This window comes from Myotis brandtii, unplaced genomic scaffold (assembly GCF_000412655.1).
Source record: "Myotis brandtii unplaced genomic scaffold, ASM41265v1 scaffold144, whole genome shotgun sequence".
Taxonomy (NCBI): domain Eukaryota; kingdom Metazoa; phylum Chordata; class Mammalia; order Chiroptera; family Vespertilionidae; genus Myotis; species Myotis brandtii.
This window is the reverse complement of record NW_005355159.1, coordinates 4,932,240-4,946,328: the sequence shown is the minus strand read 5'-3', so window position 1 is coordinate 4,946,328 and position 14,089 is coordinate 4,932,240. Positions and strand designations below refer to the sequence as shown.

The 14,089-nt window shown below is 39.8% G+C and overlaps 1 long non-coding RNA gene across 1 annotated transcript; it reads right to left on the bottom strand.

The window, feature by feature from the left end:
• Positions 1-7,690: 7,690 nt before the first annotated feature.
• LOC106725212 lies at positions 7,691-13,719 on the bottom strand. The gene is made up of 3 exons (XR_001361082.1): positions 13,476-13,719; positions 11,982-12,178; positions 7,691-7,777 (listed from the first exon to the last, which is right to left on the bottom strand). It is a non-coding gene; the product is annotated as an uncharacterized LOC106725212 (long non-coding RNA).
• Positions 13,720-14,089: the final 370 nt, after the last annotated feature.

Here is a 14,089-nt window from a genome sequence, read left to right as displayed (position 1 = left end):
CACTAACCACCAAGCTGTTATTTCCTTGAGCCTTGTTATATGCAATCAGTATATAATAATGTCTTGTACTTGAAGTTGTGGCCAGAAGAGGAACAAAAAAATCTATCTGGATAATCCAACAGCCCAATAATAGGCATTCTAGGAAAAAAGAATAGGCAAAATGGAGGGGGAGAAAATCATCACGAAATAATTAAAGACAATTTCTAGAACTCAAGGCCATGGGTTTTTAGATTGAAAAAGCCACAATAAATGGAAAACAGTTCCAAGGCAGATTATCATGAAAGTTTAGAATACTGGATGAGGACAGGGGCAAGGTCCTGAAAGATTCCAGAGAGATGAAAAAATGGTCCTATATGCAGGGTAAGAAATAGGAATGATATTATACTCAATATTCAGATCCTGGTTTCTAAATGCCATTCCCCAGTAAATGAGTCAGTTCTCCTTGGAGAAACAGCTGGCTTCAGAGATCAGACAGAGAAAAGACATGGTAAGCTTTGTGCTAAACAACTGATGGGAACATGTGGAAAAGGCACAAAAGCCAATTTGAAGGGGCTCTCACTGGTTAAAATTTGGGATAATTTATCATCATATTGGATAATTATAGGAATTGATTATATCATACTGACTAGTCTAAACTGATAGTAAAAAAAAAATACACAAAAAGATGGAATAGGGAAAGCTCTTATTCACAAAATAATGCCAACTTATACCTGTATCTGAAAAGATAATCATTACTTTGCAAGTAGATTCCATACCAAGAAAACTATAAACCAAGAATGCATACATAATAAACATGTCTCAAAGATGCTGTTTATGCCAGAATGCCCTGTATTCATTTCCTGGAGTTGCCATAACAAATGACCAAAAACCAGGTGGTTAAAAACAACAGAATTCATTCTCTCAGAGTCTGGAGGCCAGAAGTCTGAAATCAAGGTATCAACAGTGCCATACCGCTCTGGAGGCTCTAAGGGAGTTTCATGCCTGGTCTCTTCCCACTTCTCGTGGCTGTTCCTTCACATCCCTCCAGTCTCTGCCTCCATCTTCACAGGGCCTTCTTCTCAGCTTCTGTGTCTTCCCACTTCTGTCTCTTATAAGAACACTTGTCACTGGATTTAGGAACAAACTGGATAATCAAGGATGGTCTCACCTTGAGACCCATAACTTCATTATATGTGCAAAGACCCTTTTTCCAGATACGGATATAGTCGCAGATTCTGAGGTTTAGGATGTGGTCACATATTTGGGGGCCACCATTCATTCTAGCACACACCTTTTCCAAGAAGTACTGGATCTAGAAAATGGGATTACTGCAAAAATAAATGAGTAGAGTCGGGCCGGTGTGGCTCAGTGATTGAGCATCAACCTATGAACCAGGAGGTCACAGTTCGATTCCCAATCAGGGCACATGTCCAGGTTGCACGCTTGATCTCTAGTAGGGGGCATGCAGGAAGCAGTCCAGTAATGATTCTCTCTCTCTCCCTTCCTTTCTGAAATCAATAACAGTATATTTTATAAAAATATAAATTAGAATTTCCAGAATGATGGGGAGGAGAGAACTTGGACCCACAGCTGTTCAGGAGGTACACAGAGTGACCAATTTAGATTGGAGAAGAGAACTGAGGCTCTAAGAAGGATACCCAAAAAAGAGTAGGAGGAAGCAATTACTCAATGAATTTGAAGGTACTGAGAAGAAAGAAACAGCTTTATTGGCTGATTTTGGAATGAATAAGTAGTATCATATAAAAAGCTCAAGGAAAACAAAAAATTATTGCAGAGTCCTCTACATTGAATGTGTGTGTCCTCCAAAAATTCACACATGGAAACCTAATCCTCCCGGGGAGGGTATTTGAAGGTGGGGCCTTTGGGAGGTGATTAGGCCTCCTGTGGGATTAGTACCCTTAGAAGAGGCCCCAGATCATGCCCATGTGAAGTCCATGTGAAGTTAGAGAGAGAAAACGGCTGTCCATGGACCAGGAAGTGGGTCTTCACCAGACCTTAATCTTGAAATTTCCATTCTCCAGAACTGTGAGAAATAAATTTATGTTGTTTATAAGCTATGCAATCTATGGTGGTTTATTGTAGCAGCCTGAACAGACTAAGACACAACGTATCACAGTCTCCAAAGATGACCATGGTAATATTTTCCATCTTGTATGCTCTTCTAGAATTTCTTCACTTCCCAGCAGGAGTGTATGCCCACTTCCCTTGAACTTCATGACCCGTTGTGAATTATTTGACCAACAGAATACGGCAGAAGTGATGCTGTGACTTCTGAGGCTAGATCATGGATGCATTTCTATCTTGTTTACTTGGGACATGTGCCTTGGAATCCAGCCACCATGCCATGAGGAAGCCCAAGCAGCCTGTGGAGAGGAACCAAGGTCCTCAGCTGACAGCCAGGACCAACTTGCCAGCTATGTGAGCCACCTTGAAAGTGGATTGTCCAGCCTCCTCCTGAGCCACCCTAGCTGAGGCTGCATGGAGCAGAGAAAAGCATCCCCCACTAAGCTCTAGCCAAACTGCACACTAGGAAGCAAAAACACATTCTTATTGTTATAAGAAACTAAATTCCAAATTGGTTAGTTATGCAGCAATATACAACTGAAACAGTTACCATGAGTGAAATATAAACATAGTACATTAAAAGGCTCAGGTTATGTTTCTATAATCAAAATTCTGCAAAACTATTTAGACAAAAATGATGCAACCATTTTTAGAGTATGTGGGTATGTATATAAAAAGATGTATTTTTCATAGTAGACAATAGATGCTATTTAAAACTGAGAAATTAGAAAACACTGGCATGTTATTTAGAAATATATTGGTGAATCTCCGTAAGAAATTAGCTACAAGTGTTGAAAATCTTTGGCTTTGGAGAGCAGAAATTGTGGGTATTGTGGATCAAGGTAACTGCTATCTGGGAGTGAGGGTGAGTGAGTGTGTGTGTGTGTGTGTGTGTGTGTGTGTGTGTGTGAGCTATGAAAGAAAGTATGAATTCCCCACTCAACATATATTTTTATTTTTTTCCTTAGCAACAAACACAGTGTTGTTTTTTCCCCCAGTGGCTAGCATGTACTAAGCTAAAAGATTACAGTCTTCAACTTCTTTTGGAATTAAATGTGTTGATTTAACTAAATTCTGGCCAAGAAGAAGCCAATGAAATTTATAAGGTACAGTTTCAATAAAACCACTTTAAAGAGAAAACAGTTGACATAGCTTTCCTCCCGCCCCTTATTTCCTCCTATTTCCTTTACCTACTACTTGATGTGATGGCTGGAGCTCTCTCCGTTACCATGGACCTTGAGGGAAACTAGAAGATGGAAAGTAGGCACGAAGGATGAAAAACCAAAAACTTGAGGATAAAAACAAAAGCACAGGAGGAAAGTTAGGAGGAGACCATTTCCCTGATGATTGTGAAATCATCAATTCAACCCTGGACTGCTTTCCTTCAGATATCCTATATAATAAAAACATAATATGCAAATCGACCGAACCACAGAATGACTGGTCACTATGACGCACACTGACCACCAGGGGGCAGACGCTCAATGCAGGAGCTGCCCCCTGGTTGTCAGTGCGCTCCCACAGGGGGAGCACCACTCAGCCAGAAGCCAGGCTCACAGCTGGCAAGCGTAGTAGTGGTGGTGGGAGCCTCTCCTGCCTCTGCTGCAGGCAGGGGGTAAGGAGCAAGGGTCCCAGACTGTGAGAGCCCCGGACTGTGAGAGGGATGTCTGACTGCTGGCTTAGGCAGACATCCCCTGAGGGGTCCCAGACTGCAAGAGGGCACAGGCTGGGCTGAGGGGACCCCCCCCCCTTCACCCAGTGCACAAATCTTGTGCACCGGGCCTCTAGTGTTTTATATAAAAGAAAAACACATTTCTACCTTATTTAAATTACTTATTTCCAGTCTCTGTTACTAACAAATTTAACTCTAACTGATATACAATTATATAGACTTCTTATGTAAATATGTGGCTTTTAGAAATATTCACACATATAACTTGGCTAAAGATAAAAATTAAAAGAGGAAGGAAAGAAAGAAGGAAAGGAGGGAGGGAGGTGGGGAAAGATAATCAGAGAATGAGTGAACACACATGGGATTTGGACTGAGCTGGTCCCAGGTTCTCATTCTGTTTCTGCTTCTTCCTGGCCAGGTGGAGTTTTGAAAACCTGTTTTATAATTTGTGGTATGGCATGACCATTGTAAAGATTAGACAAGGTATAAAAAGTGCCTGGTAGGTGTTGAAGAAACAGCAGTTATTTCATTAGTTTTTGGGTGTTTTCAGCATCTAGCCCTGCTGAACTCATGGTAAACTTTTCAATAAACTATTGTTGAATTAAGATATCATGACTGAAATCCTACAAGGTGCTCTTGGTGTGGACAAACCACAATGTCTATTTTCAGGGAAACAAGTGCAGTGGCTCCAACCTCTCTTTCCCAGCTGTACCTGATACTTTTGTTTCAATTCTTGCTCTACAGGCATCCAGAATTACCTTTCTAAAAAAATAGTTCTGATTATATGACTCCTCCCTGAAGCCCTTTCTATGGGGTCTGACCTACCTGGTGGTCTTATTTCCCACAGCTTTCCCCCTCACTCCCATCATGCACCACTGCCAAGCACATTCACGCTCCATGCCTTTCTCCATGCTGTTCCCCTGCCTGGAATGCCTTTCCCGTTTTCCTCAATGGTGAACCTTGCCTCATCTTCAGCCTTAGAGCAAATATTATTTTCTCATGAAGGAAAGCCTTTCCCAAGCCCTTCAGGCAGATGTGGCTCTAATCTGCTTCTCTTTGCAATTTTCATAAACCTCTCCTTTCTCAGTTGTCACCTTGCATCGTTGTACAGTGGGGTCCTGACTTACGAGTTTAATTCGTTCCGTGATGGAGCTCATAACTCAAATTACTCGTATGTCAAATCAAAAAGTGAACGAGTGAGACACGTGATGCTGGGCTGATGTTGTGGCGTTCACTGTGACGTTCGCTGCGCCAACTAGCGGTGGGGTATCTGAAGCTGACTCGTAACCCGAATTTTAGCTCGCAACTCAAAGCAAAAAATCAGCCGAGAGACGGCTCGTATCTCGAAAAACTCGTTAGTGGGGACACTCGTAAGTCAAGGCCCCACTGTATTTTATTTATTGGTCTCTGTAACCAGGCAGGAGCTCCCTAAGGAGAGGCATTTGCTTGTTTCCTATTGTGCTGACATCGTCTTTCCAGTACCTGTTACTATTGGACTTCTCTCCACAAATGCACTACATTGCTCTCATTTCTCCTTATGCTCACCTGCCAAAAATTAAAAAGTTGATAGTATCCAGTGCCATTGGAAATGGGTGAGTTGGGAATTCTCACATGCTATGGTGGGAAGGCAATGCAGTAGTATCTATCAATGTTTAAGATGTCCATGTCCTTGAAATCAGAGACTTTGCTTCTAGAAAGCTATCCTGAAGAGTGTCAGACATGACCACAACAGTAATGTGTATAAGGATGTTTACTGCAGCCTTTTAAAGTTTAAAGACCCTTAGTGCTCATGAGTGAGGCCAAATTAAAATTAATTATGGAAAAATGTGTACAGTACAATGGCCTGAAGCTGCTGAAGAGAATGGAATAGATCAATATGTTCCGACATGGACGGATTTTAAAAATATAGTGTTAAGTGGAAGGACAAGGAGAATGTGGGCTAGATTGTGTCTTGCTGGCATCGTGTGTGGTAAAGCTGATAAAAAACATTATGAAAATAAATTTGGCTAAAAATGCCCACTGCATCGTGATCATTTACATATGCACTCGCTGGGATACTGGGATGCTTTCTGAGCCCTCAGCATCTGAGTTCTTACCTCAGAACACTGGATGCATTTTTGTGGTTTGGCAAAGCAGAGGATGAACATTTCAAACTCTACCAGCCTCTATTATGTCTTTAAGCAGCATTTCCACATAATGTTGCACAAAAAATGTACAAATACTTAAGTGCTCAGTGTCTGCTATCAGTGGGAAAATTTGAATTCTGTAATAAAAGATACATCTCCTAGTTATAAGCATTTTCTCAAAAGAGGACAGTATTTTTCATAAAATAAAATATGTAGTGTGAGTATGAAAATGCCCACACAAAGGTAGCTATACTTTGAATGTTTTCATCTTTATTAAGTAACCATTAAATATATGTGGAGTGTTTTGGATATTTTAAAACTCTTATGTTGGCTGAGTTAATAACAATCAATTAGACTAATATGGCTATTTTGACTCTATTTATATTAATATTTATGTTATGTACATTTACATATGTGTGTTGGTGTATATATGTATATACACATATATGTAAATATTTGGAAGGATATACACCAAACTGATATTGGTTACTTTGGGGAAAGAAGAAAATGATATATTTGTGTAAAGGAGAATGTTCACCTTTTATTATATACACTTTTAAAAATATTATTTAAGCTTTGTTAACAATGAATACATATTACATCTATAATTTTTAAACAGTTGACAAAAGATATATAGCTAGTATAAAAAAGGCTTCCTTCTTACAAATTAAGATTATGACAGTCCATGCCAGGCTTTAGGGAAAACTTTAATTTTCTGGATGACATTTTTCATATATATCCTATAATACACAGTTTAAAAACTACAGAGGACAAGTTGTATATCATAGCACCCTCTGCCAACAAAGAAAACACTAAATATAGTAAAATTTCATTTGGTTTTGATTCCTCTAATAATATATGATAATGCAACCTAAGTGGGATCAAATCTTACATAGTTCACATAATGTTTGAAAGGAAAGGTTTGATAAGCAAATTAATATAATAAATATGATGGATTGTTGCATGAGGTGTAGGGGAAGGGCTTCTTTGTTACTCATGTAACTTTGTCTTACCTGTAGTACATCCTTATCTCATGGCACTGTGACTGTTATTGTCAGGCTGTACCCTCGGACTGGGAGCTTCTGTTCATCTTTGCAACCCCAGCTCCTCACTCAGTATGAAGCCATAACAGGCTCTGCATCTTCAGAGACCTGACTGTTGGGTTGTGCTCTATTCCTGAGTCCTGTGCTAATAAACACAGATCTCAGGAGGCAGGGCTTCTGGTCCTATCCTAATTGGGTGTACTTGGACAAATCACCTAGGCCAAGCATGTCAAACTCAAAGGCTAACATGGGCCAAATAAACAAGGTTTAAGTTTATGTGGGCCGCAAAAAAACACAAAAGCTTCAATTTTCATAGAAACGTAGGTTTATTTCAATAGAGACATGCTGAATACAAAGGGCTGAAATAAATGAGTAATTGTTAACATAAAATAATAGAACATCTTAATAAAAATTAATATTTTTCTTGAACATTAACTTACCAGACACTGAATAACTGCACAAATTAATAAGCATAATGCAAATAAGCCTATTTTTCTTGTTCTCTGAAAGCGAAATAGTTCCTGTTGTGCACACCAAACAAGTTAGTCCAAGGCTAATGACATGGCCATCGGCTGCTAAGATATTCGCTGCTAGTATTAGTGGAGAGAAATGGTGCGCCTGCACGCAAGGCGCGTAAGGGAAATGAATGCAACACGATTATTGTAATCAGTCACTAGCGAACGTTGTAGTTCGTTATTAATAATTATGCATAACAGGATATTGTAAAAGTTAAGTTATGAAATTTTTATTAAAACATTTCTTACATACCGTTATATTGGCTGGGCCACAAAAATATTCATTGTGGGCTGCATGCGGGCTGTAGGCCATGAGTTTGACATGCTTGACCTAGGCTCTCTGGGTAGGTTTCTTACCTGGAAAATGAGAGTGATATATATATTTAATTGATTTTGGAGAGTAGGAGAGAGGGAGAGAGAGATGGAAACATCAATGATGAGAGAGAATCATTGATTGGTTGCCTCCTGCACACCCCCTCATGGGGATCGAGCCCACAACCATGGCATATGCCCAGACCAGGAATGGAGCTGTGACCTCCTGGTTTATAGGTCGATGCTCAACCACTGAGCCATACGGGTGGGGCAAAAATGAGAAAAATCTTCAAGTTCCCTTTTAGCTGTAATAGTCCTTAATATGCAAATTTAATAGATTTAGGTACATTAATTGTATACATGCAAATGGATGTTACCAAAATAAACACGTTTTATCTATTCATTAAAAAAGGCCCAATGGGATTTCTAAATGGAATTACTTTGAATTACTAAATTATATCTCTTTACAAGTAGATCAAGAAAAAATTTTTATCAAATATAATTGACCTGATGTCTCTGTGTTCCATTTTTCTTTTTGTCCAAAATGGGATGAATATCCCTTGTAAAACTGAAAATATCCACATAAAATTGTTACTTTAATTTAGACTCTTTGGGTCATGGGATCTTAGCATGGTTTTAGTTCCTACATTATTCAAATGTAGAGCTGCGATCAAGAAATATCACTTTAAAGTAAAATGAGGCTGTCCAGAATATTATACAAATAAACCACAGCAACTATTGAATATCTCTAATATTGCAAAAGAACTTAGACTTCTAATAATGTGAACCTGTGATAACACTCAGGTCACGAGATACAGAGATTGCTCTGGGGACACAAGAATGTAGATGCTATCACTATCCATGCGGCACAAACATCCCTCCTCACTGTAAGGGGGCACCGGCAAAAAGCAGGCAGCATCGTGCCAGTTTGACAACCCGAGAGGCTAGAGTTGGGGCAGGGATGCTATGAAAGGACATCGGAAGCTGGGGGAGAGCTAAGCTAAGTACCAAGGGAGGAGCTAAGGACACTATGATTTGTTAAAAAGTCCAAAAGACAGGAGCAGAGTTTGAGCAGATGAAGACATGGTTCTGCAGCAGGAACAGTACAGAAGCAAGTCCGAGGGATGCAAGGAAAATGGTGGAGGGGCTGCAAGTGGGGCTAAAGTGTCCTTGTCTCTGTGGCTCAAGGACAAGTGATGCCTGGGGGTCAGGCTTGATTGACATGGGAATATGGAGGATGCTAAATCAGCTTTGCTATTTCTTGAAAGAACAACATAATAGAGAACAAGGAGGAGGAGGAGGATACAGTAAACCCTCCATTTTGTGGACCTCGATTTAATGGACTTCAGATTTAACAGACAAAATTTCTTCCCATCCTGTTGTCATATGTGAAAATTAACACCCTGTTAATTTTAAAATGCTTTCAATCAAGATTTGCTTATAATTAAATTAGTAGGTTATTTTTTGTTATTAATTCACTGTTATTTTTAACAAATTTTAGTGAACAGGCTATATTTTGGAAAAAATACTGCAGTAATTTTTCTGACATAAATAAATATTACATATCTACAACTATAGTCTACATATGTAAGAGTCGCCACTCTTAAACAACGTTGGGCGAATGATTAGATCGTGATCACACTGCATTGGACACAATAACTGGTTCTGTTTTCACGTGGCGTGACTTTCTGCAGCAGTTTGAATGCCTGCAAGCAGATGTTCCCACATGTGCTAAGCCACACCCAGCCGTGTGCATTTGTTTACTCTCAGTGACTGTTGAATGTATGCATTTATTAGATCTATTCAGGATAAATTTAAAATTAAAGTAATACATATAGAAAAATTTTCTGTGAAATTAAAGTTTTCATACATAATTTTAATTACACAAACATGTCTACACAAGTAAAAGCAGGTAAACGAACTAATTTGTCCATTTTTTTAACATACGCATTCAGAAGACCAGCTTTGTTATATAACGGACGTTCGCCGGAATTAGTCCGTTATACCAAAGTTTTACTGTACTGTGTGATTGTAGCAGAGAGAGACGGATCGACAGGTACTCCTGGCCTAGGCACACCTATAATCTCTTGACATCTCTCTCTTTACTTTCTGCATCTGGGAACAGGACAGTTTAGCCCAGGACATCTGTAAAGTCCTTGCTAGCTCTTAAATGTGTAGTCTTCCTAAAACAGTCTCAGATTCTATAAGACTTGGTTAACACAACCACGGAAAGGTTCATAATCCAACTTCATTACTCAGGGAGTAGACATTGAGCTCTACTCCTTTAACACTTTAGTATCTGGTTTTCCTGGGGCCCTTGATCAGAATTCCTGATTACTTCCAATAGGGTAGATCTCAGCGTTATGCTAGAAGCAAAAGACAAACAGATTGGTGAGGTGCTCTAATCAGCTCTGGCTGTAGTTTTTTGTTTTTTTTTCTCTCTCTCTTTTTAAATGAGAGGTTAGTCTTCTCCAAATCCCATGGTCCACTCCCTAATTAGGCGATGAGCCAGATGATTTCACTGGTCTTTCCCTTCTCTGGTGACTATGATTCATCAGCTATAGCAACTAGGGTGGGGTGGAAAACACACACAACTCTAGTATGCAGGTTATGTTGGAGCTTAAAAGAAGAAAAACTGTTAAGATTGTAAAAAAATGGAAAAATGTAACTCAGAATATGCCTAACTTGGAAATATTTTCTGAAAGGTCTCTCTATATCCAGCACCTCCTATTTTTTTCTCTTCACAGTTATTAATTACATGAACTTCTGTATTTAGCAAGTGCTTTACAAATATTTTTCTATGAAATTGGTAAAATGCTTATTTTAGTACAGATGGAAGCCTAGGTGGTTTTGATCACTCGTGTTTCTGAGAAAGCTGCCAGTGTCTGGCCATAAAAATTGAGGAATTCTCAAGACAAATTCATTTGATTTAACAAACATTGAGCACCCACTACTCGCTAGGCCCCAGGGCAGGACTGTATAGCAGAGGCAAACTAGCAAGAAGCAAGGTAACTCCAACCTTATGGTCTAGTGGAGGTAAATAAGTAATCATAATTTGACAAATACATCAGAAATGAAATCAAAGGGCTAGAGGAGCCCAACCGATGAACGACAAATCTATCAGGAGCAGTTCCCCAATCAGTGAAAGGAAGTCACACATTCCATCCGGGCCAGTGCAGTCAGTTACTCATAGCTGTTAAAGTCATTGTGTAAGCATAAAAGAGGAAATGTCACATATACCAGTGTATTCAATATCCAAAGGGAGTGTCACTGCAGAGAGGTGTGGCTGTTAATTTTAAAAGGAACATTCCAGTATAGAAATAGGCAGAGAGGATTAGCCTCTAGAGAAGGCATATATTTCCTTAATACCACCATTGTGAAGTATTTTTGGAACTTCTCTACTAAAGTATTACCCTAGAGCCTAAGGCAAATTCTGGTCACTTGAGAGGAGTTTGGGGAAACATTTAAAGGTCATTCTTGAGCTGAGGCTCATGACTAAGAGGGCAAAGAACGGTAGGAGGAATGGATATTGCTCACTGGGGTTAAAAATACATGAAGTCATGATCAGACCCTTATATGATTACATTGCTCCATGGACTCAGCAGTATCTATTCTCCAGTTTTAAGAAAGTTTGATCATTCTTATATGAGGTCTGAAGTGGCTATCCATCAGTCCAATAAAAATTTCAGAGTTCCTGAGATACCAAATATTCAAAATCACGTAATACTGAAGAATCCATCTTATATAAAAACTGCTGTTTGAAATTTTAACCCTGCTATTTTGGCTTCTGTAAATGCTTGCTTGCTTAAATAATAGAAAAATAAGACTACTCCCATTCCAGACAGGCCATAAACTATGGCCCAGACAGAGTTGTCAGTGCTGGCACAAGGCCGGACCTTGAGATATGGTCTCATGGCCCCTTCCCAGCATGCAGGCCTTCTTTCTAAGAAAGTCTGGAAGTCTCATTCCAAATTTGGAAGACAAAGAACTAGAAAAAGTATAAATAGGAAAGGCTTCCTCCATGTTGGGGGCCCAGAATTTGAAAGATACATTTTTCTCTGGGCCTACGCATAATTATAATAAAATGTAACTCCCTTTCTCTAAGCGTTGCTTGTTTTTTTTCTCCGTCTTCTGTAACAATATTATTTAAAAGTATTTGTTGATGTTTTTTGTGTGTGAAAATATCCAAAAATAGAGTGGGTTGAAATGAAATCTTCAGTAATAACATACCTCTGGGTGAGATACTTACACACCAAAAAAAGTCTCAAAAGCCAACCCGCCCATGGCCAAGCTGGTTGAAGTTTCCAATGAATGACATCAGTCTCCTGTAGATCACCATCAAAATGGATTCAGTTACCACCATCAGCCCCTCCCTTTTTCTGAGCCAGTGGCATTCTTGTGGGCAGTCTAGAGAGCTGGAACACACTTAGACATGGCCCCAGACAGCTGCAGAGGAAAGGAGCTCAGAGTTAGTGGACACAGAGTCGGCCAAAGACCCTGCCAGCCAGTCCCTTTCCTGGATCTGCAGTGTTATTCTTCCTTCATAATCTGAAATCATTCTCAGAGTTACTAACTACCATTGCTTCTATTAGTATTTTCACAAATGTGTCTGCTACTACATTATGCACTTAATAAAAGGATCTGCCTTGTATTGTTAAAAAGAATACATGAAGTGTTCAGACCTATGACACCAAACTGAAGAGCAATGGCTGAGACCCGCAGGGCTGGCAGGGCTGGTAGTGCTGGTCTCATATTACTATGTAGTCTCAACCAAGCAAATTTTCTCTTTCAAGGCTATAGTACTCATTTGAAACATTAACATATATATCACACCAATATCCAAGCATTCTTGGGAGGAGCTCATGGCATGACTTACTTTGACCCTCAAGCTCCTCAACAGAGGGGAACTTGGGTTTCAGTTTGGGCATCTGGGCTCAGCTGCTCGGCTCACTTCCTTTTTATTTTATACTCCAGAGTCCAAGTTTTAAAAGGTTAAGAGAGAGACCAACTAGGTAAATGTAACTTTTAGAGTACCTTTTTTAAAAATTGATTTTAGAGAGAGGAAGGGAAGTAGAGGGAGGGAGAGAGGAAAAGAGGGAAGGAAGGAGATACATAGATAGAGAAACATCGATTTATTGTTCCATTTATTTATGCATCCATTGGTTTATTCTTGTATGTGTCCTGACCAGGGATCAAACTCATAATCTTGGAGTATCGGGACGATGCTCTAACCAATAGAGCTACCTGGCCAGGGCTAAAGAGGATGAAGGCATTGTGAAATCACAGTGCATTAGGCTTGAATGTCTCTGTATATGTGTGCATGTTGGGAGCTAATAAAGTGGTAGGGTCAGTCCCTAATTCAGTTTGGCTTTTTACTTTATTTTATTTTTTTAAATATATTATTGTTTATTTCAGAGAGGAAGGGAGAAGGAGAGAGCAATAGAAACATCAATGATGAGAGAAAATTATTGATCAGCTGTTTCCTGCACACCCCACACTGGGGATCGAGGCTGCAACCCGGGAATGTGCCCTTGATCTGAATCGGACCCTCGACCTTTCAGTCTGCAGGTCAATACTCTATCTACTGAGCCAAGCCAGCTAGGGCTCAGTTTGGCTTTTTTTAAAAAGTGACTTTTCTGGGAGGACACCAACCTTCCCCCACCCTGAGATTTAGAGTCCACTTCCAAATAATATAAATGGAGTTTAATCCCCCAAAGAATTATTTTTGCAAAGATAACCTTACCCTCTAGCTTTGGGCTGTAGAGGATGGAAAGGCATCTGACCCAACTGGTGTGAGAGTCTGCAGTACTTATCACCCTATATCTGATGTCCAACTCCAGTAGATTTAAGATCTCATTGTCTTGACCACATTCTCACCAATATGGCAGCTATATTTGATAATGAAGAAACAAAGATGACAGATTGCCAAGTAAGATTGATCACTAGAGGCTTTTGTTTAGATTAAAAACTAGCATCCCCTGATGTTCCTGCCTTCAGACTTCCCTAGTTTCCCTTGTGCCCCAGATCTATCCTACACATTATAGCCATGCTTCCCATTATGGAAGTTTAACCGTGCTGCCTGCCTCTATTGCCACCCCCATTAAAAGCCTTTTGATTACTCCCTGTCTCAAGACAACACCCACAGTCTCTAATGAGACACCCAGGGCTTCATATTGAGAAGTTCTTCTCAGAACGCTTCTAGCAGTTCCTTTTGGTCGCTTCACCATGGGCACCTGGCCAGGTCTGAGCCACCCTGGAAGACCTGCTATTCCAACATGCTATACATGTCTGTACCTCTGCAACATTGATCATACTTCGTCTCTCAGCTTGAAATTTCCCTTCCAGTCTGGCAAACTC